The sequence below is a fragment of the Cygnus olor genome, chromosome 3 (assembly GCF_009769625.2).
Source record: "Cygnus olor isolate bCygOlo1 chromosome 3, bCygOlo1.pri.v2, whole genome shotgun sequence".
Classification (NCBI taxonomy): Eukaryota; Metazoa; Chordata; class Aves; order Anseriformes; family Anatidae; genus Cygnus; species Cygnus olor.
In genome coordinates this window covers 57008711-57036598 of record NC_049171.1, presented here as the reverse complement: position 1 = coordinate 57036598, position 27888 = coordinate 57008711, and the positions used below count along the sequence as shown (strand labels likewise).

The following is a 27888-nucleotide window of genomic DNA, read 5'->3' as shown; positions in this document are numbered from 1 at the left end:
AAATATTAGTTTTCAGCCTCATTAGTGAATGAAATCACTGGGGATTTTCCTTTCTCAGAATATTTTCCAAAGTCCTACTCTGAAAATAATGAGTTGTGATCTCCCTGTTAAAAATAGAAAGTTACGGACAAGGAGCTGAATTTGAGTCTGAACTTTAAATGATGGGATGATAGGTGATTTTGATGGCACACAGCAAACAAATTCAAAAACCTTTGGCAATGAAATTTTGCGCTCAGTTTTACTTCATATATATATTGAAAGTGATGGTAAAAAAAAAAAAAAAAAAGAAAAGAAAAAGGAAAAAAGAAAATACATGAGAAATCCAGGCAGGAGTATATTTTCACAGCCAGGGAAAAAGCTTGGGGTAAAAGAATATTCTTTTCCCATTTGCTGCAGCTGAGGTGCACTGTTTTACCATTAATCTTCAACTAGAAGAAGTTCATTTAGAGGGTCATTCTTGAAATGGATGTGCTAGACAAATGAAATCCATCCGTGCTAGAAAGCCGTTGTTACTCCTGGTTTCTCAGGCTTGTGAGTGCTCACAGGAAATATTTTCACAGCAGAGTTACTCTGGAATTCAGCCTCTCCTGGGTGGACCTCGCTGCAAGACCTGAGCCCTGCTTCAGCTTCACCTACCAAATCACACCGCATGGGTACCAGCCCTGGTGATGGGGGATTTGTGACGGGATATCCCTTGAGTTCTTGTAACACTTTATCACTCCGCAAGTTCTTTGGCATTTGTTTTTCTCTCTCTTGCTTAGTGTGAAGCAGCTGTCTGTGGCAGTGGCCTGAAAACAATACTTTGTGTGAAGCAGAGTTACTCTTAATCATGCGGACTGTCCTTTAGGCAAAAGCAAACAGCATTTGGCAGTGAGCTCTTCTAATGAGAAAGTCATTAAAGAATTCAGTTTGCAAACCACAGCGTATTTCCTCATACTCTTTCTTGGACAGCATTTCTCTGTGTGCAAAATGCATTAGAAATGGAACAGACAATTGTGGGGCAAAACCATTGAACCAATGTGTAGGTAACATACAGTGCAGAGCATGGGAAAAGCCCAGGGGTGGTGGAACAGCACTGGGAGAATAAGTACACATGGGTTTGATTAGCTTGTATTATCACTGCTAAAGAGATTGCCAGCCTGGGCTGAAATGAAACCTGAGCTCAATCTTACAGGCTAAGCTCTGCTTGATAGCTTGGCCTTAAATCACCCACAGGGAGGCGAGGGACTTGATATGTTATGATGGGGCAGCAGCTGGGCTCTGTAGGGGAGGTAGACCCATTGCACAGTAATTGCTACATTTGATTGGCCATAAGTTTTCTGGGATGCAACAGAACCAGTGGTGATGCCTGAGGAATGTGGGGTCTCCATCCAGCTTCCCTGGATTTAGAGTAGTCTGAGGAAACCTTGAAAGGAGAGGCAGCCACAAAAAGAGCGAACAGGAAAACCAGCATAAAAGTCAAGTGTTAAAGTCTTAACATCTTCTCTTCCTCTTTGTGATATGTGCTTCACAAACACTTTAAGATTTCTTTGTAAGAGGATGGCATCTCTTCCAGATATTTGTCTGACTTCAATTTTACTTCAGAGTATTGCTGCCTTCTGTAGTACACAACATGTAAAAAAGACGATCGTCAAGTGTTTTGAAATAAAAAGATCCCATAAGGACTGAAACATCTGCCTGGCCTGACAGACCATTTTCCTCCTCCCTCAGTTCCATCCGAGGAAAAAGAAACCAACCTCTTTTGTTCACCAAGTGTCAACAGTTCTAAAGAGCAACAGAAAGATGAGTACGGGACTGTCCCACAGTCTGAGGGAGTATCTGTGACCGTTTCGTAGTGGTGTCTACCAGCAAGGAGGCCCTCATCACAAATGGCCAAGATCTCACTAGGGGATGCCTCATCCTTATTAAATACATGTCTGGCAAAGTGATCCTGAAAATTAAGTACACTGGCTGCCAGAACACATTTCCCTGGAATTTAGTTAGAAAGAGCATCACCAGGCTGAAAAATCTCACCAGGGGTACAGAGTTTTGTGCAGTCTCCTAGCATCTTCAGTGCAACAGAAATGAGCCACAGCAACCACAAATGGCTCCTTCTCATTCCAGAGAGTTTTGTAAATAAACTGAAAAATTCTTTTCATGGAGAGAGAAGGGAAATTGACTTTTTTTTTTTCCCACGTACTATGGAGCACCACTAAATTCAGGGATACAGGAAGATTAACCACTACAGGGAGCAAAGAGAATTCCTAAGGCAAGTTGCCTTAAGCACCCTTGTGATAATGGAAATGGTTGGATCAGGTCATGCAATACCTTTTCACATCAAGTTCTGAATCCTATAAGCAACTACATATTTTACTGGTAGAGCTAGCTGTAGTTATTTCCAATAGCCAACCTTCAAGATTACGAGTCTTCTATAAGGATAGGAAACTGAATGACATTAGCACATCCTTACTGTCTAGATAAGATTACATGTTACAGAAGGAAATGTATAGGATCTATAAAGAGTAGCAGTAAGAAACAACTAGTAGTTGTTTAACCGTTGTGTCATGACACATGCTAGACTCGGCTATATGCAAAGCAAGCATCTGTGCTGAGGTGAAAGAAAGAGACATGAGTTTTGGGAAGAGATTATACTTTCTGTATGTATATTTGGACAGTATTTTAATAGTCTAAACCTGCAAGATGACATCATGAAGATCTCCAGTTGATTTTACACTGTTTGTATGGGCACAGAACTCCAAAACCAGTGGTTTAAAAATTGTCAAACGTCACCATGACCCCCATGACTCCCAAATTTCTTCGTTACAAGAGGTGCAGACTTTTTTCAGGTAAGAAAATTGTGCCCTTACATTGTACATGCTCACTCTCTCAAATATGCAGGCACATTTTCTGCCTTGTGCTAGCCTTCCATTTATCATTCATATGTTTCTAACAAAGCTGATAAGGTTTCCACCTGATATCACCTAAATTATAAGGTTTCACCTAAGTATCACCTAACAAAGGTGATAAGGTTGTCATGCTGGCAGCAGAGCCTGTCCTCCCAGTTTACCTCTTTTTTTTGCTGCTCCAGCATACTGGAGACTTTTATTGTTGTGTATTACACAGAAGTGCTCATGCACTTCCAAGCTGTATAAGGATCACTCAGCTCATACTGTCAACATTACACAACTACAGTAGCATTTGCAAGTTTCCCATTTCCCACAGGGTCTTTTGAGACCAGAATTTTTCTCTCAAAGTTTTGTTTCAGAAACCACAGAAAGAACAGCAGGATGTAACAGATTTTACTTTCCGTGCTGGGGACTAGGGAGAAGGGTTTAGACAGCAAATGCCTGTAATCCCATGTCAAAGTTATGATTTTTCTACTACCATGTTTACAGCATTAAAAAATTAATAAGCCAGACAGCAAGCCAGCCCACTGCCTTGGCGTTGCTCAGATGTGCCTTTGGTCAATTACTTAATATCCTCTCAATTTTGTATATTTTCCTAAGTGGCATTGATCAGAAGTTTCAGAAGTACTGAATGAACTAATTTTTTCTGTGTGATGATTAAATTCATACCATGCTGAAACTAACTGGAAGCCCCAAATTATGTTGTTTGCAGTGGAACTATTCTGGATCGATGCCCGCAACCATTGAATCAGAACCTGTCTCTTTAAATTCAAGTCTCACATCAAGATTTGGACCCAGAGTATAGATACTAAGAAATATTGCAGTGTTGGAAGGTCTCTAAAAATTGGTTTCTACAATTTGTAACAGTGATAAACACTGATCTCAAATTTTCCTAGGGGAAAAAGGGTAAATTCTCCAGGCCGACCGGCCTATCAGTGACACAAGATACTGTCCAAAATTCAAGTTTAAGTTAAAGGCAAAAATACTAGAAGCAGTATAGTGACTGCTTCTCTGCTGCAGCACTGGGTAATGATGCATATGCTATCAACACCTAGCAAATGAAGACACAACTATTTTCATCTCTCTCGTGCCACTGGGACCTCTGCCAGTTTAAAAAAAAAAGTGCCAAAGGTTTCTGAATGCAAAGCGTGAACGGTAATGATATGAAATCAAATTCAGCTCTGATAGAAAACAGACAAGAGACTTCACCACCAGCCGGCTCAGACTCTCTGGCTGCCATCCTGGCCCACCGAAGTCAACAGCAAAACTCCTCTTAAGAAAGGGGGACGAGGATCTCACTCATTTGTTAATCAACAGCTTTTGGGTAGCCCAGGGTTCGGAGCACCCTTATATGATTTATGTAGGTCAATGTGATTAGATGGCCTGTTTTGAGTGGGATTAAGCTTTAGGTTGGGTGTGATTTAAGTAAGCGTCTGATTCCTGACAAACTGACTCAGTTCAACAGCTCCATGCGTCTGGCCCTCCTTGTGAAGTAAATATGAATGGCACGTAGTTAGGGCTTGTTTCATCACCTTTTGTGCCTTCTGCCCTCCCTTTGAAGTCTGAGCCTCCCCCTCCCAACCGTCTTCGCTGCCTCACACGCTGGCCCACATGAAAGACATTTTGCACTCACACCAAGCATCCTTCACTTCCCTAAGACCGTAATAGATCCAGCGCCGCTGCTCTGATATGCAGCAGGCAGCTTACAGCCAAGCCAGAGCCATGCTGGGCAGTATTTGAGCTGAATTATTGGGACGCGGGTGATGAAATCAAGGCTAACATCCATTCTGGGCACAAGCAGGGACACAACTCATTTGTCACGTGGTGGTGGTGCACCACCACTGCCTGAGGATTTGCACACCCATCTCCTCAGCTGAGTACAAGAGAAAACAAAGCTGCTTTTTTATTATTGCTACTTAAATGTGGCCTCTGTAAATGTACATCCTTCATCCCCAAACCAATTAATGGCGTAACGCTGACACACCAAGCTCCGCAGACAGTTAAATCAATCAAAAGCTACTTGAATGCAGCGATCCCATTGGGTGCTGTGGTGGCAGGAAGAGGCCCAGGTGGAGGCCAAGGTAACGGGAGGCCAAGGTGCCCGGGGGGAGGCCAAGGTGCCCGGCTGCCTCCTTGCTGGCAGGGTGGAGGAGCCGGAAGCTGCCCGGGGTGAGGATGGCCTGGAGGGGAGACCGAGCACTGGGAGTTCGGTTCTGGTGGACAAAGGACACCCATCGTTTGATGGGAACATCGTCTGATGTCTGCCCCTACAGATCAACCGTGGAGCAGAGGATGGGAAGACTGTTTCACAAGGATTTTCAAATGTGGGATTCATGGGAAATTGACATAAGAACCAAAAATTACAAAATATTCCATTTAAAAAAAATCTGTTTCACTTTGTTGGAAATATTTGGTTTCAGTTTAACTTTTTAGAACATTCATATTACATACAATAAATCCAAATGAAGCAGCTGATATGAAAAAACAGTTCAGAATGAAATTTCAAAAAACAGTTCCAGAAGATGTTTTTTTTTTTTTTTTATTATTATACAAAACACTTCTTTTTCATTCTCAGATGGAATTTTGTCAAAGTTGTTTTATGAAATATTTCTATTTTTAGAAAGTGGCATGTTCAGTTGGAATGTTTTTCTGTAAATTATTCTCCAAGTGGATTTAATTTGTAATAATAAAAGTGGTATGGAATGGTAAGATATAACATTTTAATTTGCAAGAAAAAGGAAATCCTAAAGAAAAAAAAATGAGGCCACCTATTGACAAGACTAGGTAAAGAAAAAAATAACCAGAAAGGTATACAATTGTATATAAAACTGACAATTAAATATCTAGAAAATTTTAGGTTAGCGTTACGAGTCTGATTAAATATTTTCAAGTAAGAGGTATAAAATCAAAGTTTTTGAAACTACTTTAATGTTCTTTCTTCAATAGGAACAAATTACCCCAAAACCAACAAAAACCAAACAACAACAAAGCAAAAACAAAATAAAACAAAACACAAAAACCTCGTGTCTTTAAAATCAATTTAACCTAAATTAGAAATAAAATAAATAAATAAATAAATAAATAACTATTTGAAAAGATTAATGGTTAGTCTATGAATTATAGCTTCTAATGGTGGCTGGTTTTTATTTGTCTGATATATTATTTAATATTGTTGTTGGACAGCAAATGTGATGTCCAATGCTTTTGATTGCACAAATGGTCTTAAAAATACACTTTTGCTAGAGTATTTCACCTACAACAATAGTATGTGTCACATAATTGAGACTGAATCACAGCAGCATCCTGAGGGCATGTCACCCTACACTGCACAAGTACAAATTTGTGAAACACCTCTTCCTACCCAACTTGTTTCACAATGAAGTGACCCATTTGCTGAGGTGGCTGCTTTTTCAGGTGTCAGATGCCTTAGCCAGCTTGAAAAATATTCTTGGCACTTTGCAACAGTGCTCTGTTGAAGAACATTTTTCTAATAACTATAGTAATGAGGAAGAGAGGACTGTTCTGTTCTGTTCTGTTTTGTTATTCTGTAAAATAATTAACAGGATGCAGAATAAATTATAGAAATAGAAACCATTGCTGCAAACAGAACTGTCTAATATAAGTTATACCAACAATTAGTTAGGCTTCAGTGAAAACCAAATATCCCCCAGATATTAGAAAAACATGAAATCACAGCAGTTATTTTTAAAGCATCCAATACGATGAATATTTGGCAGCTCAACTGGTGGCTAGTGGCTTGCGGCACCACGTTGGGCTGCCATGAGACAGGCGTCGGATATGAAATGACCGCAACAACACCACTCCAAATGCTGGGCTGCTGCAGCGAAATTGTGATAAAAAATGACACATGCGGATGCCAAAAAGGACAAAGTGAAAGGAAAGGTTGAACTGTGCCCTAGTACGAAAACATCTGCCTTAACATACTCCTTGGCTTCATGGAGTTGCATGAAGCAAGTCAAGCGACTCTGTCTTACAAAGAGGTATCAGCTCCCCACCAGTACACTCCCTTGGGGACAAGAATTTACAACAAGCCAAGCTGCACATTTAGGGGATGCTGTCCTGGTGCAGCGTGATGGAGCAAGTCATCAACCTGTAATCTGTAGAGCACCGGAGGTCTGCATCATTTTAGGTACTGAAAAAAATGAGTGAGATGGTTTTGGTTCCCAATGCTAAAACAAGCGTCCATACATTCCAGTACAGAAAGAAATGAAACAAACATTGTGGAAGAAAATAAAAGGAATGGGTAAACTTTCAACATCTAGCTTTATATTTCCATATATCTGAAGATCCTCTAGCAGCACCACAGATTTTTGTAGTTTTTGGAGAAAGCTAGGGATTCTTGTATTTGAAGGCTGATGAAGTTACCTGCATATTGGCTGTTTCAGAAATATTTTCTGTCTTCTATCATTGTAAAGCTGAAAGTATTAGCATCAACATTTTCAAATCCAGGGCCTTCAGTGAGACAACTAATGCCCCCACTTCATTCCTAAACACATAACCTGATTTTCATCATGCCTGTGGAAGATGCAAATGGTCATTGGTCTGAAAATGCAGCTGTTTATTTAGGATGTTAATCAAAGGATTGTTGCTTCACTTGTAGAGCCAAACTTAAAAGTTTTGGCCTTGTCATATTTGGGCTTCAATTTCTTCAGCTGCAAAGAAGAAATGATACCTATCTCTTAGGAGTGTCGAGGTGTTTAATTCATAGATGTTTACAATATGTTCTCAGCTTTGGCTGAAATTTCTGGCTTCTTACTTTGCACACGCAAGCCTTCATGTGTAACTCTGTTCTTGGCATTACATTCAGCCTTGCTTTATATGGGATTCTCTTATATACATCAGATTGTTACGAAAACATCTACTGAGTCATGGGTGCAAGTGTGGTAACAATTTATTCTAGTCACTTGTATGACGTTTCCAAGCACAGATTTCAAAGGCAGATTGGGACAAGTTGGGAAGTCATTTCTTTTAACTTTCTGATTTCTGCTCTCCGACTGAGGAGATTAGATTATTGGAAAACATGCTATTAGCGCTGGCTTGTGACCAAAGGATCTGCTTTGCATTCTGCAAGGGGTGCTGTACTTGCTGTAAATGAAGGAAAAGAGTTGGTTAAGTTACTCCAGCAAGGAATGTTCCCTTTGGGAATTGTCCACAGCAAACTAGAACTGTGGTTGGTGAGCAAAGAGCAACAAGGAGAAGAAAAATAACAAAAAAGGTCAGAAATTTCAGGGAAATAAAAGGCCCTTTTTCTTCTCTATACCAAGCACCAAGTTAACAAGATTTAATGTTTGTTGATCTGTTTTATGCTGCTTTCTGCGTACCCAGACCCAACTGAATAAAAACCTAAACGATTACCATGTCAGCCCATGCTTAAATTCCTCCCCATTCAAAAACTCACATCAGCATATGGTTACCTTCACACATGTGTTACAGACCCCTTGACTTCAATTAGACCTAAATACCTGATTAAAATTAAGGACACATTCTTGAATAGAGGCTCTTGTGCTTGGAGCAGACACATATCTTCCTGAAGCAGGCAAAAGCCTGACTGTTAACACACTAACCCAAACTTTGAAAAGAATGCATAGCACTTATTATCCTTTAACTAATTCAAAGATTTAACTTTTTTTTTTTAATTTAACTTTTCAATATTTTAGATAATTTCATAATAAAGAACAAAAAGCTTCAAATATTTGCAACATGACTGTTTTCATTTTTCTTCAGAGGAGCAAGAACATTATTCTTTTTTCTCTAACAGACAAAAAATAAAAATAAAAATAAAAATAAAAATAAAAATAAATCTCTTTCCTTATTCTACAGAGAAAAGCATGGCTATGGGAATACAAAATGCTTAATGAAAGGGTTTGGTACTATTTAGTACTACTTGGCTCTTTAAAATTAATGTTCATGCTTTTTAAGTCACATTCATAATATCTGGGAGTAAGATTCCTCTGGTGCTTACAATTAGCAGCCCAGTTTCTTTGTGACTGTGCAGGAGACAAAGCATAGATGATAGTTTTGGTGCTTTTTAACATAAAGATTTTCAACTTTGAGATTATCATTTAATTTTATCAAGTAACTCCTAAACTGTATTCTGGTAGGAAGGAAATCATATTGCTTTGATTTCAGTAAGAATCAAGCTGGTGTCCTGGAGAGTCTCTCTTTGTTAATCTTTAAAGTATCTTCTTCAGCTTGAATCTGTTGTTTACTGTGTAATACTTTCCATACCAGCATCATATGTAACACTTCACATGGGAAAAAAGCCAGTACAACAAAGGTGTTCTCACAGAAAATTAGAAAGAGGTGTTCAAAGGGAAACCAAGTGAAAAGGAGGTCAAATGATTGGGGAAAATGATTACAATGTTTTTCACTGATGTGAAAATGAGAAAAAGTATAATTATCACAAACCATATTGTGATTTCGACCATCCTTAAAAAACCCTGAGAACATGATATGATCAAATCACAGCAGCAGCAGTAACAATAACATTCCAGATATATATGCAATTCTATAGGACCTGTTATCCTGAGGTCCTGAAGGCAATCAGGTAAGATCCAACTCTGTGATGTAAGAGCTTTTACACTTTATTCTTTTAAGGGGTCATATTACTTTTTAGATCACTGAAGTAGCTCTTTAGCAGCAGATGTTTGAAAAAGAAAGGGAATGCATTGCCTGTCTGATAACCACCATAGCCAGTCTGAACTTATAAATTTGGGGACCCTCTAGAGCAGTTGGGCTCTTACCAGAAAACCCAACAAGGTTGCTGTTGGCCTCATTATGCTTTATGTTACAGTGAAGAGATGTGGCTGTCCCAATGCCCATGATGAAGCAATAGTTCAGTACTAGGAATTCAGAAGGGCCAGTGAATCACCCCGCTGCTGTTTTCTTCCTCTGAAGATCTTTAAGCTTTGAAGTATCTTGATGGTACATAATGCCTGAGAGCTGCTGAGGCAGGGCACAGCATTAGGCAAGCTGCACAGGGACATCTGCTTTCAGGCCACATCTTCGTGGTCTTCACTTACATCAGGAACACAATTGCTTGGTCTCTACACAGGAAAAATTCTGTGGTAGACCTAATTCTTTCTTCTGCTATGACATAAGCAAGGAACAGCTCCATGAAAGTTTAACACCAAAAAAACTATACTGGCACAAAACAGGTGTGAGAACATTAAAGCCTCAGTCACGCTTGCATTAGAGATAAAAAGCACAGTAAATTCTGTATCTAGGTCAGAGGAGTGTTTTCTTCAAAACTAGCCTCACCTGAGACTCCAGAACAGCACCTCTTTCTCTAGGTGGAAAAAAACAATCAGTGTGTAATTAGGAGTTCCCCCTAAAATATCTGATGCTAAAAATCTACTTGTTATTGTTAGTAAGATACAGCAGATCAGTGGTTGGAAATGGGAATCAGTGAGTCTCAACCACATTATCCAAAGCCAATTCAGAAAACCTTGCAAATTAATCACTGCAGTAGTCTCAGGGGAGGCAGTATAATCTCAGTCATATGTGTGCTTCAAATAAGAGGTCAGACATCTTTGTAAAAGTATGCTGTACCTCAACCATAAATTATTGTGCCTGAGAAAGGAACCATTGAGTGGGTCCTAGACTTTTGCTAAGCAGGCGGTCATGTTACCCTCTCCCAGCAGGCCCTCTGGCCTTAAAACCCACAAGATCTCTCAGGTAACACAGTCCGCAACGCACTGCAGATGCTGCAAGTGCCAGCATTGCTGCTGTGCTCTCATGTGTGCAGTTCTATCTGCCTGAGGAGCACCTTCAGGCATCCATCCCTCTCTGCTGCGTCCCTGGCTGGGGGGTGCATGCTCTGACAACTCAGCAGTGTGTTAACATTTTTTCTTTAGATAGCACAGATTCAGCAGTGTGTTAACATTTTTTCTTTAGATAGCATCAGCAATATCATCGTTTTCTTACTCACAGTGAGTTGTATAATGCTCATCAATCTGATTTTGATGACATAGAAAAAGAGAATGAAATAATTGTGGATAAAAGCAAATAAAAATGCCATATTTTTAATATGGGGTGATGATCCAATATTTTCTTTGTGATTTGAGAACTACTTGCTTCACAGGAGTTTTCAGAAATAAAATAAACTTCAGTTTCCTTAAAACAAACTCCACATTGTTGCCTTATGAACAAAATTGGATTTTTATGTCTCATAAGGTTTCAATGTAGCATATCTGCTGGATGAGGCATCAGTGTAAGCAAACAGATGGTAGAAGACTTGTTGATTTTACCACAATATATTTGTGCAGGATAGAGAAGCAGAGAATCTCAATAAAGTATCCTTTTGATTTCAATTAATTTTCTCTTACTGGGTCTTAGCCACTTGTCTAATGCAGTTTAACATTCATATGAAATTACTGACAAAACAAAAGAAAATGGACAGTACCTTTTCATTTTTTAAAACCTAAACATTTATCTAAAATTCTTCAACAGTATGGTCTCTTCCTCAGTTTGTTTATTCTTTATATCTGAGAAATTTAAGAAAGCACTGATAAATTAGTATTTTAAAGAGGATGTGAAAACGGAATGTTGTTTCATGTGTAAATGGAATGAAATGATGAAATACTCCCCCTCTTTCAAAAAGCAGAAGGGATAACAAGCCAAGTTATTCACTGCTCCTGTCTTGTCTGAACTACGCCATGCATTCCACTTGGTTTCTTCAAACCAGCATCTCTGAGGCATGTTTAAGGTGCTGTCTTATATAGAACATGTAGACACTGTGACCTTAAACAGTATAGCCCCTCAGCCAGCATGGCTATGAGCAAAAGAAGAAAAATGAACTTCATTATTATAAACTCTCTTTTTACACTTTTCTTTCATCCCCAGCAAGCTGGGGCTCCTGCTCTGGAAGTGTAAGGCTGGACGCCCACCTCTTGCTGACGCTGGAGTGGTCATTCACATCTGGGCTAAGTGTCTGTAAAGTGCTTCTATTCTCAGTCACTGGTTTCACACTGAAATTGCACATGCTTATGCTGTGACCAACCATATTGTAATGGAATAGCAAATTTTGAGAAACTGCTTTCATTGTGATCACAACATCAAAAGATAAGCGAGAACGGCCCACAGCATCACAAACTAAAAGGAGATGATATCCCAACAATTCTGCTGAAATGATGTATAATTAAAAAGTCTGCTGCCCTTGAACATTCAAGCATGGCTCTAAAGTAGAAATTAGGATTTCTGGAGGTTCATTTCCCTGTCAACTGCATTGTAGTAGTTGACTACTGCCTCTGCAAGATTTTTGTCTAATTTTAAAAATCAAAGTGCCTGCACTTACGGACCCATGCTGGGTATCACCTTCCCTTTTTGTAGGCTCTGAAGATTCAGATATCCATGACTAATCCAGCAGTCCAGTATCCTCAAGAATCAAATGGGTCTTGTTGGGTTTAACTCTTCTACAGATGGAGAGAGGAGATCCTCTGGGCTTGGGGACAGCAGGCTTTGTAGTCACTGGAGGCAATAGACATTTCTAGAGCTCAGTTTATCTGAACTACCTTAAACCTCTAGCTAGAGATGAGATTGTCCAGTAACTTCTATTTTATGTCCAATTACTAGCTTGGTTGTTAGTGTTTATGCTTTCAGTTCCTATGGTCAAGGAAGATGATCAATTAGTTATTTATTTGGGTCAAATTTTCACAGTCCTAGCAACATCAACAAAGCCCTACCAAATTATCCAGTGGAAGATTTGTTCCTTGGCTACTGAAGAGGTATGACCACCTGGGCTTCAGCAAGATTTGTAAGTGATCTGTGTGTCTTTAAATGCAATCACTACCATTGTCTAGTGTTAGAAAAGAATTTCTCTACCTCCTTTTTGCTTTTTATATAATCATTACAATGGCTTATTGAAAACCTGTCAAGAGGATAAATAAGAAAAATGGACTGATATTTGTATGGGTTTTGAAAGGTGCACTCTTACTGCTGCTTCTTATTGATATTATTATAAGGAGAATGTTTACAGAACTGCTGGTGCTAGTGGAGATATCTGTGTAACTAAGCTCAACCCCTAAATTAAATTGACTATGCTATTAAAAATTTTGCTGTCTGTAATTGTAAGAAAGATTCTGGTTCATCTTGATTCAACAATATCAGCATTTATCAGAAAAGAAACTATTTCTCCAGACAGAAACTCAAAAATTGCCCTCAATTTCATATCAACAGTTCCTTAGGGGAATTTTCTGCAGAGCAACTCCATTTGCTTTCAGCTATCCAAGCCCACTAGCTTAGAAACATTCCTTACTAATGTTCCTCTTCCTTGAAGACACTATCTAGTCTGCCCTTCTGTAGCTTTTCCAGGGAATGAGCATTGATTCTGTCTGACTTCCCAAAGCTCCCACATATGCACACATGGAGGTACAGAAGAAGATAATTCCCCTTATCTCCTACCTGGCATTCATCATCCTTGCCACTGTCAAGAAACTCATCTCTCTCTCCTCCTGCTGCCTACTGTCTCTAGAGGTGGAAGAGTGTTGGCACCGGGAAGCCTATGAACAAGTTCAGAAAGAGCACAGCCCAGACAAGACTTCATGGCTATCTGTCTCCTGCTTTTGGATGTGAATGATGGCCAATGATGGTGAAAAGCCAGAGCTCCCACCAAGACCCAGTCTGTAGCAGTCATTCTCTGACAGATGGCTACTGACTTCAACCAAATGTCAGAGATGGCCCAGCCTCAGCAGCACCTTGAAAAATGCACTGCACCCACTGGAGTCAGGCACTTCACCACCTATGCTTCAAGTCTACCTCATGCTTGGGAACCAGTTCTAACAACACGTTGCTTCTTTTGTGCTGCATACGAGTTGACTACACAGAGAGGGAGCTGGAGCAGACATCACCCTCCTCCTCCGTCTATACACCAACCCAGCATCTGAACTAGTGAGGAGGGTGTTAATTACTTCTTTTGCTACCTCTCTTTCTATTTAACTTGGTAAGGCTTGCTTCAGGTCATCACAAACATTATTTCTTCTCCTCTCCTTTCTCTGGGAAACATGCACTATCAGTCTTTACCTTAACAAGTTTCATCCTTCTTCCCTGCTGCGACACTGAAGCCTGTGGCTCCGTAAGCCACAGCAAGAAGTGATGAGAAAATCCAATGAACCAGCATGTTTCTGCCCAGCAGCTCTCACCCAGCTCTATATACGATGAATATTTGGCAGCTCAACTGGTGGCTAGTGTCTTGTGGCACCACGTTGGGCTGCCACGAGACAGGCGTCAGATATGAAATGACTGCAACAACACCACTCCAAATGCTGGGCTGCTGCAGCGAAATTGTGATAACTAATGACACATGCAGATGCCACAGAGGACAAAGTGAAAGGAAAGGTTGAACTGTGCCCCATTATGAAAACATTCATCTTAACTGACTCCTTGGCTTTGTGGAGTTGCATGAAGCAAGTCAAGCGACTTGCTTCTACGAAGAGGTATTAGCTCCCCACCAATACACTGCCCTGGGGACAGAATTCATGACAAGCCGAACTGTGTGTTTAGGGGATGCTGTCCTGGGGTAGAGTGATGGACCAAGTCATCAACCTGCAATTTGTAGAACAGCAGAGGTCTGCATCGTTTTAGATACTGGAATATGTATATATATACCTGCTATTCACTGAGTCTACTGGAAAGTAACTTCTGTCAGTGTTACTTCTTAAGTATCTTACTCTCAGGCCAGGAACACCGGAAGTGTTCATTCTTTCCCTGCTATCAGTACCACCCTCCACAGTGAATGCTTCAGATACTGTACAGTCAGGAGAATTTTACAATATGGAAAAAGTTAAAAATTCCACCAGAGCAGTGCTCGTTTTTTCCCCTTTAACATATGACAATACTGCAAAGCCTGTTCTTGATGCACTATGATTGGGGGAGGGCTTGGAGTTTTGCTTTTTCATTGGCTATGGTGTTTTGTTTTGTTCTGTTTTGTTTTGTTTTTAATGTATTTTTCAGGGGCAGGCCACGGAAAGGCAAAAAAGTCCCAACTAGAGCTTTGAGTACTTTTGCAGCCTGATACAGATCAGTTAAAATACATTGGTTAGGATACTTTCTTAGCATACCCTACCCGTTGCTGTCTAGAAGATTTGCAAGCAGAGTGCACACATTACAGAATGCTGTCTCTGTGCTGATTATTTATAATGATAACACACTGACGCTCAAATTACACTGTGTTCTGCCTGCTGCCTTCTATCTTGTCCTTCCCTACAAGCAGCCCAGAGGTAGGACGTTCATATGTGCTTGTAAAGTGCCTATTGCTGCAAACATTAATAAGAGCTATCACTTAGGAGCAGTTACTTACACTTTGTTTAATCTCTAATGGATTCTTCTAAATATTTACAGTAGAACAGTTGTCAGACCAAATGCTGGAAATCACTGGCATCTTCCCAGAAGCCAAAAGGAAGGAGAAAAGAAAAGAAACCCACTCATTGCATTCTTCTGTGGGGTTTTAGCAAGTCAGGGTCTGCATTCTGTAATGTGGTGGCGCTGAGCACAGGTACCTCCAGACATTTGTGCACACACCAGCCTCGAGCACCACAACTGTGCTTCAGCCACATAAATTTGCCTTTACTCTTTCTAATTCTGAGGGAAGTGGCTGTTTGCTCTGCAGACCCTGAAGTAAATAAACTATCTGAAAGGACAGCGTCTGCTACAAGAGATGGAGGATCTCCAAGCTGTTCGGGCTGTTGGGATAGGGCAAGATGCTGTTTGCTCCTGGTTGTGCTGCACACCACAGGTGGGGAGTATCTTGGCTGTTAGATCTGGAGCCTGCATTGCTGTGAGGGAGATGTGCAGAAGGGACACAGGACGGGGCAGCAGAGAAAGCATGTGGCTCCTGGGAGGGACCTCTGTGCCAGGCAAGTGACCGACACATGGGGCCCTGGGCAGGCAGTGAGGAAGGGAGGCAGGAGCAGAGGAAGGATGGCAGCTGCACCACTGCCATAAAGATTGCAGAAGTGCCAGCACGTTGGAGGGAGACCTGAGACAGAAGGTATTTGTGCAGCTCTTCAGCTCCCACTGTGGCACAGCGCGTCACAAAAAGGCTCTAAGGGTTGTTGTCTTGCTTTGGAAAAAAATCCACTGATTTTAAAATGAGAGCTTTGCCTGAGTAAAGCTCAGTATCTGTGATACTTGCCCAGTTATAGAAGTTTTCTGTAGTATTTGCTATTGTAAGGGCATGCCCTAATTTTGAGATTTGTATGTGTGTGTGAATGTGTGTGTGTGAACGCATGTGCGAGAGAGAGAGAAATCTCACTGCCTAAAACGGTTCTGCCAAGATAAACTTTGGAGCATTTTATAAATTAACTCTGCTCTATGTGTTTATTTTTCTTTTGGAGATTCTAAAAGGAGACTGTTCAACTCATCTTATTAGGGGCAGCATACTTTTTTAAAGAGAAAAATAAGTTCCTGCTCTGCACTGGAAAGTATTTGCTATTTTCAGCTAAAAGTATTCTTTCCTTCTGACCTGGCATATTAGATAAGATTTATATTTCTGACCTGACATTAGGTAGTTAAGATTTATTCTTTTATATTAACTTTACTGAGCTTGCAAGCTATTCATTTACAGCACAGGGAATATATTTATGGCAGAAGCAAAGAAAGTTCACTACAAAGTAGTAAAATATGTTATTAGGAGTGTCCTGTAGACTGATGAAAATTGTGAGTACCCTTGCAGCTGGCTCCCTTCTGGCTCTTTTTTCCTTCTTTGTTATTTCAACTTTAAAATTTGAATTTGAAGTCAGTTTCAACAGTGAATAACTTAAAAGAGTCCAGATGATTCTAATATATCCACGTATATGTATATGTGTGTGTGTATGTGTTGTGATTGAGAGGTGCAGGGAAGGGGATAACAAGTGACTTGAATTCTCTCTGTGTTCTGCTGGCAATGACCCAGGCATAAGTAACATTGGACCTTGCTCTCCTGCCAGTATAAATCAGGAGTAACTCCACTGAGGTATGAAGCTGGTGTGTGAGTGAGAGCTGAATCAGATCTATAGCTTTCCTATGTCCAAAGGTGTGGGCCCAGGCAATCTGTTAATGTCCAATTTACTTAAAGAGGAGAACCGCAGACTATGATGGAAACCTGGAAGCACTTCAAGCCTCTATAGACAGAGGCCTCCTATTGAAATCAGTGACAAAACCTCCCATTAACTTCAATAAGAGCAGAATTAGGCCCTAAAAATGGCTGGAAGCCAAAGGACTGGATGGCTCATGAAATAGGTAATAAGAGCTGATGACTTTCACCGATAAATCACCAACGCAAACCTGGCTGTGCTCGGTTTATACTCAAAATTGCTTTCATCTGATGTTTGTTTGAAACTGTCCACATTGTAAAACCTTCAGGAAGAACTGGCAGTCGTGATAGCTGTCTCAGCAAGAGGCCGACGGCTGGACCGGGTGTGGTATCTCTTCCATCCCCACGTCATCAGAGGGAGTCCATCTTATAGAGAAGCGAGAAGCACTGGCCCGCCCATAGAGAGAGCCGTGCTTGGGTTCTGTCATTAACCAGAGGTTTTCGATTTCAGAAACTGTCAGGCTAGCTCTGTAAATCCACTTAGGCTGAAAATATTGGGGGAGGGGGTTACTGTAGCAAGCCAAGAGGAGGAGGAGATGTTTCCATTTGTAGACATTATTCAACTGCTGTCACAAGAGAGAAAGAATAGAGATGTGCAGAGCTTTGAGGAATTCAATGTGTTGAAGAAAGGGCTTGGCATACGGAAAGCTAGGACGATCAGACATTACGAAAGCTAGGAATTGCTTATAGAGTGCAATGTGTTGCAGTTCAGCTGAAGAACTGCACTGCTGATCCCTTCCGTGACACCGCACCACTCTGCAGCTGAGAAGGAGGGTTTTGTAAGAGCCCTACTAAACTGAGACCCGTTGTTCTGCTATCTGAGCATCTAGCAGCACTCCCTGACAAACTTTTGGGGAAATGCAAAACATTATGGGGAGGACTTTTGACTTTCCTCCCCCCTTCCGCCAAATATTTTTGCAATCAGTAAACTTTTTCTGCTGGTCCCTGAAGGATCCTGTCCTACTTCTTGGAGAGCAGTAGACAAACTGGGTGAATATTTTGGTACCTGTGCTTGGCCTAACAGCCCTAGACGTGTTTGATGCCAACTAGCAAATTCATAATAGTTCAAGACTTTCCAAATGGCACCCTTTATGCCCTTGCATTTGATAGCCCTCAGGGCTATGTACTTTATTAGAGCATGCAAGTTTTTCCAGCTCCCTCCTTACTTCTACCAGGCCATGTCAGACAACTGCTCCAAGGATTCATATTTTCTTTCTGTATACACAAAGATTCATAGCTTATTTTTACAATGTGGCTTTGTAAATCAAAGAAGCCATTCACTGCTTATTTCTTCTCACCCAGAAACCCACTGCTATCATCAAGTCATCACACCATGGCTCAAGGGCATCTGCTCTCTTTCCACCACTTCTGATCAAAACGCTGAGCTCAGAACCACAAGTTGCAATAACTTGTGGCTTGGCATCAAAATGGAAAAGTATGCCAAGGGGACAATCTGCTTATAGGTACTAAGTGGGAGGGAGGGTAAGGGAATACTAAGGGAGAATTCCTTTTGGGTGACACTAAGGAAGAACAGGAATTGGTAGTGATGGGAATATTTCAGAAAGTTGTTTTAAAAAATCATGAGAAGGTGCACAATATTTATATCCTGCATAACGTTGTTGCATATTAATTCTGTCTGGTGTGTCTACTTTGGTTCACTGCATTCACCTGCTAGTTCTTGTTTCCAGTAAGCTTGAGTTGGATCCAGGCATATTATGGATAGTGCGGAGGACATGGAGCATGTCTGTATTATATCAGGCAGGCTAACGGAGCTGATCTAGAGTTCCTCTACCCCTTGCCACTTCTGAAAATGCAGCACTTTGGGTCTATCCCTGTGCTTACTCTTTTTAGCTGGCCACTATCCATGCTAGTATGGCTTGGTGTATGTTCTCATTCTGTAAATCCCTTCAGTCACTACATTGAAAAGTAGTGCCAAAGTTCATAGATATAGAAAAAGAGGGAAACGGAAGCTTGGTAACTATAACTGAGGAGATAATACAGTAGGAGAAAGCTCATGAGTGCTGGATGGGGTGAAAAAGCATGGGGAACACAGTGAAAGTATCCCTCCCACACTTTTAAATGGCAAATTACATCTGTTCTTTAACAAAAGAGGGTGAAATAGCCTCACTACCCTTACCAGCACCTCGTGAAGAGAAGTGCAGACCGCATGGCTCTCTTTTGCTTGGTGAGTGAGGACAAAAATCCCCCACCAAGTATCATGGTCTTTTTTAATAGCCTATATAAACATTTAGGCTGTATTCTGAGGATATGCAAATTTCATGTTGGCAGAGATCTGCGAGTTATTTGCTTCCCGACACAAGCTTTAACTAGAAGCAGAATCAATCCGTTAACCTTTGGGAGATGTTTATTCTGCATAAACCAACTCCCAGTAAAAACAATGCTGAGACTCTAATTGAAAACCTTGTGTTAACCTGGCATATGTCTTATGATCATGGTATTTTTGTCATCTAATAAATGATATGAAAATCAATATTCCCTGATGTTTCCTCAGCACATACAGATACAGATACACATGGACACATGGACATACGCTGCAATAATGTTACCAGTAGTGCTGCTGAGTTATCACAGGGGAACATGAAGATCCTTCTCCACCACCACTGAATTGCCCTGCCCAGAATCCATCCAAACAATTGTTTTCTTTCTCCTCGTTGACTCAGATGTCCAACCTGGTGATACATGCCTCATGAAAAGCCAGAAAGTTTTACCTGTCCACGACCAAAAAAGTTTTAAGCATATCAGGCTACACAGAAAGAGAAGGGGATCCCCTACCAAGCTTCCCATCCAATTTTTGTTTTAATTTAGTGTTTGATTTAAACTATGCAGCTAATGATTTTGTTTACTGTGACCAAACAGACCATAAAAACAGTGGGAGAAAAGGTGGAGTTTTCAGACAAACCAAAGTTTTGAAACAAAATTTCTTGTATCTAGGGTTATCTGTCCTTTATGTCTTAAGATGATTTCAAGTGAGAACACTTAAAGAACATGTCAATACCTTTAATTCTTGCTTGAGTCTATGTGAATTTGTATGCACATATATTATGTAAACTGTATATAGATGAAGATATGAAGGGCAGGGAGAAAGGGAGAAAGACACAGTTGACTAAATATATGGGCATGCATAAACATATTTTCAAACAAAATTGTGTATTTGGGTAATATTTTGTGAATGGCTTTAAACACTATCCTGCATTTTTGGTAGGTCTGTGGTTTTCTGACACTTCTGTCAAGTGTTATAAATGTTGGTCAAAAGGATCTTTTTAGGAGATCGTAGGCAAATATTGCATAAAGTGTATTTTTTCCATCTCAAGGATGACAGCTCTAGGCTTGTGTCTTGTGTGATTCTAGGGAATGAAATATGTAAAAGAGAGAACTGGGAGACAGTGAGCACGAGATGGAAGACTTCTGAATAAGCTGTCTAATTTGCAATACTGCAATTTCTGTGGCTGATCTGATCTCTTTTGGACAAGATGTGCCCAAGGTCTCTGCATATCCCAGATGAAAAACACAGGCCCTTTTCAGTGCACACAACAGTAACCACAGACAGTCAGGAAACCAGGATGGAAGACTCAACCAAGAAATTCCATAGACAACTAACTTATTCTTCAAGACAACAAATTTTACAAGGCTTCAGAAAGGATCATGGCCTTACTTTTGTAATGTTCAGTGGTCTTTTAGTGGTAACTGTATTTGAAATCCTTTTTTACTTAATCAGTAAATCTGGGAAATGCAAGAGAAGACAACTCTTTTGATTAATCTATTTTATCTGGACTCAGATGTGATTTACACAGAGGAAAAAATGAACTTCTCCTAGCACTGGTTAGGTGGGAAATTATATGATTTCAGGAAGAGGTGAATGGCAGCTTGTTTTCATCTTGGAAGTGTACAGTCTACAGTTTCCTTTGTGGCAAGCCAGATCTTGGCAAACCCCCCATTCACATTGTTCCACACCTCCATAAAGCTGGGGAAGACCTGTGTTCATCAGAGTATCCAGCCACAGCACACAAACAAATTGCAAAAGAAAGCTTATGTGAAATCTTCTCCATAATTTTCATGTTGATGGAGCCCACTTTGGCCCTTAAGACATCACATAATCATAAAACATGTCACCATTTGTTACATTATTTCCTTAAATATACTTAATTCAGAGTTAGTAATGTAACAGCTTCTTCTTTCTGAGAATTACTCAGATGAAAGGACATGGTGCCCATTTATGGAAGAGAAACAGCTTTCGCAAATCACATAAATTTTGTAGGTTGTTACCAGAAATAGATGATACCAACAGAGAAAGGAAAATATTTTTGTCCACAATATATACAGGGGAATTCCTTTTTACATTTACCTCTTACTTAACATAACTTTAGTCTTTTCTTAGAAAATAGTACATGACCTAAGCAGCCATAAGGATGTCCTCTTGCTGATATTCACTCGTACCTGAAGCCTACCAACAACTTCTTACATGACTGAAGCTGCTCCTCAGTGGATAATTTAAATAGCACATTTAAAATATTTTATCTGTAAAACCAGGATCTTGGACTTAAAAATACTTATCCAGGATGTAGCACCAGTTATATATTCTATGCTCTCATACAGAATTGCACGTTCAGTTTTAATACATCCTCAACTCTGAAACTCATTAAATGCTCAACTCTTCATAAAACAGAAACCTAAAAGACAAATGTGTGACTTCATTTTGGACTGCAAAACATAACCTATTTCTTTGCAAAATAACAAACTATGTAATTTATTTACCTTTCCAGCCAGTAAGATCTTGTCTATTAGATTTTATGACATCTGTGGACACTATGCCCAGTGCCTCATCTTAGCTGATTATTTTCAATGCTGTGTTATATTAAAACTTTCTGGAATCTTCATCCATCTCCATGTGTTTGCTAAATTCATGCACTTAACATCTTCTGACTCTGACTACATGTTAAATAAATATCCTTTGGTCCCACTCAGTTCTATTTTGCAGGGGTAATTCTTCATTCAGCAGTGTAGCATAAAGTAAAATAAAACCAGCAACCCCTTATTCAGTGGCATAGAAAAAACGTAGTGAAATTAATTATGAACATTCTAGGAAAAGGAAACAAGGTTATGAAACACTTGCCGACACTGGTATTTGTAATCATCATGAATAAGCAATCCAATAATGCAGGGCAAGTGTGCGTGGGAGGCATGCTCTGAAGAAACTGGCTGTTTTCCTCTCTCTGACCAGTGGAGCTGTTATGAATAAAAAATGTTGTTGCTAAAGGAACCTGTAATAAATCCTGTTGGGAGTATTACATGTGCTGATAACATATATAAACTTTGTAAACATATTAAAGTGTCAGGTTTTAGTAGCTCTGGTTCATGTGGATGTTTGTAAATGTTAGTCAAGAAATGCAATGGAAACCATGTTGCACCAGCTGTTTGCTCCTATGTTTCTGGCTCACATGAGCGCTTTCTCCTTCTCCTTCCTCCAAGGAATGCTATTCCTCAGTTCATAGGGGAGATGAGGAAAAAATGCTCAAATCCTACATCTGCTGTAACTTCCCACCAGAATGCTATCACCAGGAAAACTGCTCCCTGGTGAGTTATTTTGAGAGAAGTGGGGTGGATGAGCTAGTGACTGATGAAGGATTAATGCTATTCTGAACATCACTGCTTTGTGTAGTGATGCCCTCAGTCGATGCTTTGGTGAAAGTACTGTTAGCAGCCCTGAGAGCGGCATCCAAGTTGCTTTTTAACACATGGAAAGCGTTGGGCGCCTCCAAAATGCACTGACAAAAAAAAAAAAAAAAAAAAAAAAGAGCACACTGAGCAAGGAATTCTCAGCTGGGGTCAGAAACTGATTCAAATCCTAGCTATCCGTGAGGTTTGGTGCCCTGGCCCAGCCCTGCAAGCTACTGTGTTCTTTAACAAAGCAAAGGAGGCCTCAGTCATGTCTTTTGGAACACACTGTGAAGGACCAGCAGCCTTGTTACCCTTAATGTATCCAAAAGCTTAGCAGCAAAAATATTCAGCTAGGAGTTGGAAAACTAGGGTAAAGTAACCCTTCTGTCTCACCTGACTCTAGCCCATGTCATCTAAGGTGCTTTGGTTGTACCCATTAGCACAGGAGAGGAGAGGGCTGGTGAGCCCACTGTCAATAAGCAATCGCCTGCCTGGGGAAACCTGAGCTACCTTTGGAAGAAATTTGGTTTGTTATTTTTGTTAATCGTTATTCTCTGTTTGCTGCCTTTTTACCCAGGGTTTCTGTAAGAGAAAATGTCGGTCACTGCAGAAGAGACCTGAGCTCAGAAGTCTCCTGTGCCAGGTGAGGGCTCAGAGTTGGCAAGCTGACATCTCATGGTAGAAACAACAAAACATCTGAGAAATGCCCATGCTTCAGGGATGAGCTGGCAGTTAAGCAGGGCTTTGAAAGTAAGGGACTCAAGTGTTTAAATCCTGCCCCAGACACACCTTAGGCACCTAAGTCCCGTTCTTGGATCTGAGCCTTGCTGTTTCTCCCCTAGCACTTTACAGGAAGCCGCAGAAATCACACATCATTGCTATTCCAACACGCATCAATGAGCTCTTGTTTTATTTTACAGTGCCCCAAAATCTGCTTTACCCTGCAGGAAACATCAAACATCTGAAATCCCATCTCGAACCTTTTAAGTTTAAACACGAAACATGTCAGGACGTAAAGCTGACACACTATAAGGAGCTTGAAAGGATAATGTTTATAGCAGCACACTACCATAGCTCTGTATAGACCTGCAGTTCAAGGTTTTGCTTTCATTTAAAAGTATCACTATAAGCATCCCTTTATGTTCTTCCTGAAATTACTCTGCTGTGTGGAGCAGAAGCATCGGCACAGTGCAGGGACCTCGGTGCCACCCCAGTGAGAGGCGAGGTTCCCTTCCCGTCTCTCACCCTTCAGCTCCGATCCCCAGATCAACAGCACTGGAGCTGTGTAAGTTTTGCGCCTCTTTTCCTTGAGCGGGTGCTATTTTTAATCACACAAGTACATAATAACATTTTAAAATGTGTGATCTATAGCTTACAAGCGAGAAATCGAAACACACAAAGATGTTTGTTAGTCAGCTATCCTATAAGCAGTGTTGCTCATTGCACTGTTCATGACTAACAAAAAAAATATAAACTGTTAATAAATCCCATTGGATTTTATTATGACAGTGTCCAATAAGTAATTATTATGTCACTACCAGTAATTCAATTATTTATGAGAACGTTGTAGATCTTTTTTTTTATTATTATTATTATTTTATTTATTTATTTATTTATTTTGAAAGAGACAGAACATGTTTTGCATGAACAAATATTCTCTGAATATTTTTATCTGCTGCATTGTTTGTGGTAATAGCAGACAGACAGAATTTTGTATAAAAAAGTATATGGTTTCAGCTGCCTTTTGTCATCTGATAAGATTGTTTTGTTCTGACTTATTTTGGTGAAAAATTGGCAAAGTGATTTTGAGTTGTTCAGAATCCAAAATTAAAAATTAGACAAAAATATTATTATTTTTTTAGACTTTATACCTCTTTCACCAGGCTTTCACAACTTTTAAATTTATTTTAAGAGCAAAAGAGACAACTTTATTGTAGGGGGGGAAGTTCTTAAGAACCCCTATGAATTTACTGGATTAGTTTTCCGAGTAGTCACTGTCTATAAATGATTGAATATGAAATGATAGACAGCTTATTAACGTTAGTGGATAACAGCAAGAGTCAAGTCAACATTTGCTTTATTAACTAGAAGGGAAAGTGATCAGGCTAAACAACAGATATTGAGTACATCTGATTTTTAAGTTTTCACTCAATTTTTGTTGATTAGATATTAGGACTTAACTTGTCTTCAGGAAAAACAAAAACAAAAACTTTACAGCAAGAAGGAACAGACCAGGGATTTGCAAAGGCTTGGTACACTAATTACAAGCTTAAAAGAATAAAATAATCTCAGCGTTAACTGTATTGACTTCAGTTGGGTCAGTAGGTGAAAGTAGTAAAATAGCTGTTCTTTTCGTACACTTGAGAAGGGGATTGCCTCCCAATGAGATGATATATCAGAGTTTTGAAAGGTACAGGGCATTGTTTTTTCTTATATAGGTGTCATATATATTTGGATCGTAAAATTTTGCAAGTACTCTAGCACAAGACTTCTTCCAAACTCAAAATCTTTCCTGAGATCCTGCAGAAAAAGAGCCCTCTCCAGCTCCAGGAAACTCCGTGGGATCTTCTCCACTGAAAACTATGGGGGCAGGTTCAAGCTCTAAAATCATCACATTAATTCTATTTTGTTCTTTCTGCAAAGAAAAACAGGGCTTTTTATATATCTGCTGATATACATCCTATATCAATGGTTTTGAGAAGTGGTGGTGATATATGCATTTACAGTTTAACAGAAATTTTAAATAGTCTAAGAAATGCCTTCAGCAGCTGAAAGGAAAAAAAAAAAAAAAGAAATTATCACCATTTCAGATGTCAGATATGAAATGGGAACTGGTCTGTAATGTTCTTTACTCTCACATGCTAAGGCTCTTGGGATAATAATACACATTGTTCCACAAGCAGATGGTATACTTCAAGCACGGATCTACGTGCACATATAGTTTAAAAACAAAACAAGACAAAACAAAAATTAAGCTAACTACCTCGTAAATCTTCTAATGCTTTCAGCAACGGGTAGTGTTTTTCTAATATTTAATTATTTAAGATATCACTACTACAAAATATGTTCACAGTTTATGAAAATACAATGAAACAGTCCTACGGCTGCTTTTGTTTCTAATGACTGTAATAGGAAATTTACAGTCTATTTCGAAACAAACAGGATCTCATCCAAAAATGAGAAATACAGTTTCATTGCAAAAAAAAAAAAAAAAGATGCACTTGTCACCAGCAAAGTATTTACTCTGACAATACAAATATGCAATCATCACAGAAAAAAAAAATGTATCAGCGACATACAAATACTTTGAAAGAGAAAACTAACAGTGAAAATAATTTAATCTTGCCCAAGGACAGAATCAGCTTACTTGATGGCTGCTTACTTGGCTAACTTCTGCCCTAAATTATTGCACTATGATACTAAATTATTTCCTTCAAAAACAAAAAAAAATGTTAACAACACCTATTTTATGTTTAGACTATGTTATATTACTATCTGTGCCATGCCAGCCCTAAACATACATACAGGTACTAGAAATATACATATCGATGGTGAACTATTAATAATTTTAAAAGTCTCCAAAATGTAGCGTTGTTTTAATTAATAATGTAATTCCTCTTTTCCTGTTGCAAAAGAAGTAAATTTTAACTCTGTGTGGATGACACCCTTCCAGAGGGTGTAAAAAAAAATGAGGGCATAATTTTGCCAGTTTGCATTCTGTCATTTCTCTTCTGTTTTATTTCATACAGCCATGTTTTCAGTCATGCAGTCACACACTGACTTAATTTTGGACTTGTACACGGCTGTGTGTGAGGAAGACAGCGAGGCAGAGAGTTGGCCAGGTGGATCCCTCCACTTGTGACCGTGACCAGGAGCGGACGCTGTAAGACCCGCTGTCCTGCGGCAGCGGAGGAGCCCGGAGGAGCCCATGGAGGGGTGGCTGAAGGAGCAAATGCCTTTATGGTGACGGCGCTGCTGCTTCGGGAGCCCCGGGACAAAGGGACAAAGGCAGGACGCAATTGCCAGCATCAGGCCCCGATGGGCTACCAGTATCAGGCACCGTGGCACGTTGCAACTCCACTACGTCGTGCTGACAGTTTTACATCCTGGTGTAGGAGCTGCGATACAAACGCAGAACTTTCTATCTATTTTCTGTCACTGTGTTTATTCTGGTGATTCCCAAATTTAGCCCCCGGCTCGCTCACAGCCCACAGGGTCAAGGCAAATGCTCCGGAGGTCATTCACAGAGCCGTATTAAATAATGCTTCATTTCCAGCAGTTAAAAGGTCAATGAGAAAGGTGTACAACTGTCGGTACTGAGTTTTGAGGGTTGCTGGTGATCTGCAGAGCCAAAATATTTTGGAGCTATTGACTTAATCCTACTTCTTTTCTAAGAAAACTGTACACACTGGCAGGTATGTAGAACTTCTCAATTATTGGTATGCTACTCTATACTTGCTGCATATTAATCTCTCTTGTAGGACCCAAATGAGCAACTCAATTTGTTAATCTTAAGTGCTCTTATCAGAATAAAAACACAAATCTCTTTGCTAATGGCATGTTTGCTTTGAACTTTTATTGATCGTGTCTGCTGTGTCTAATTATGGACACAATCCCTTGTCCACACTCCGCTGTTGACTTCGGACGAGTTTCACCTCTCTACAGCCAACTATGTGTTTACCATATGAGACAGAAATTTAGGATGCTCAAGCTGGTAAATGTAGTAGGAGTTTGGGGAGTGAAAGACCAGACTTTTCTCCTAGTAAAGGTTACTTTGACAATACAAAATAAGTAATACTTCAGGTCCAGGTCCTTCTGCTGGGGTAAATTAAGAAAAAAAATTCAATTTATATGAGCTGAGAGTTTGGCCCAGCATATTCTGAATTAGTCAGTTCAGGCTTTGTTATTCTTTTCTCCTAAAATACGGCCGCATACAACATGATAGATTCTACACAACATAGAATAGGCCCTTGGATATTTAACAAAATGAAGTAACATGGGCTCACTGATTCATTGCTTGACAGCGAGTAGTTTGGGCTGCATTTAAAAGTGGACAGGTAGAATGGAACTTCGAAAGCACGTCCCCAGCAATGGGACTAGGATGAACGCTTAAAGGAAGCTGATGAGGAAAAAAAGAAACGGAAATCCAGAGAGAACCTTCCATGTAGCAGACAGAGGGCTTTGACAGGTGTCTTCTTTATCTGCACACTGACACTTTTTCAAGTTGCAGTCTTCATG

The 27888-nt window shown here is 40.0% G+C and overlaps 1 protein-coding gene and 1 long non-coding RNA gene across 2 annotated transcripts in view; one reads left to right on the top strand and one right to left on the bottom strand.

Annotated features, from left to right (window-relative positions):
* The window catches only part of RSPO3 (R-spondin 3), a 60600-nt gene that overhangs the window by 29719 nt on the left and 2993 nt on the right, over window positions 1–27888 (bottom strand).
* Window positions 61–27204, top strand: LOC121067619. Its single transcript, XR_005818352.1, has 5 exons — window positions 61–71; window positions 2526–2535; window positions 22462–22566; window positions 23228–23293; window positions 26400–27204. It is a non-coding gene; the product is annotated as an uncharacterized LOC121067619 (long non-coding RNA).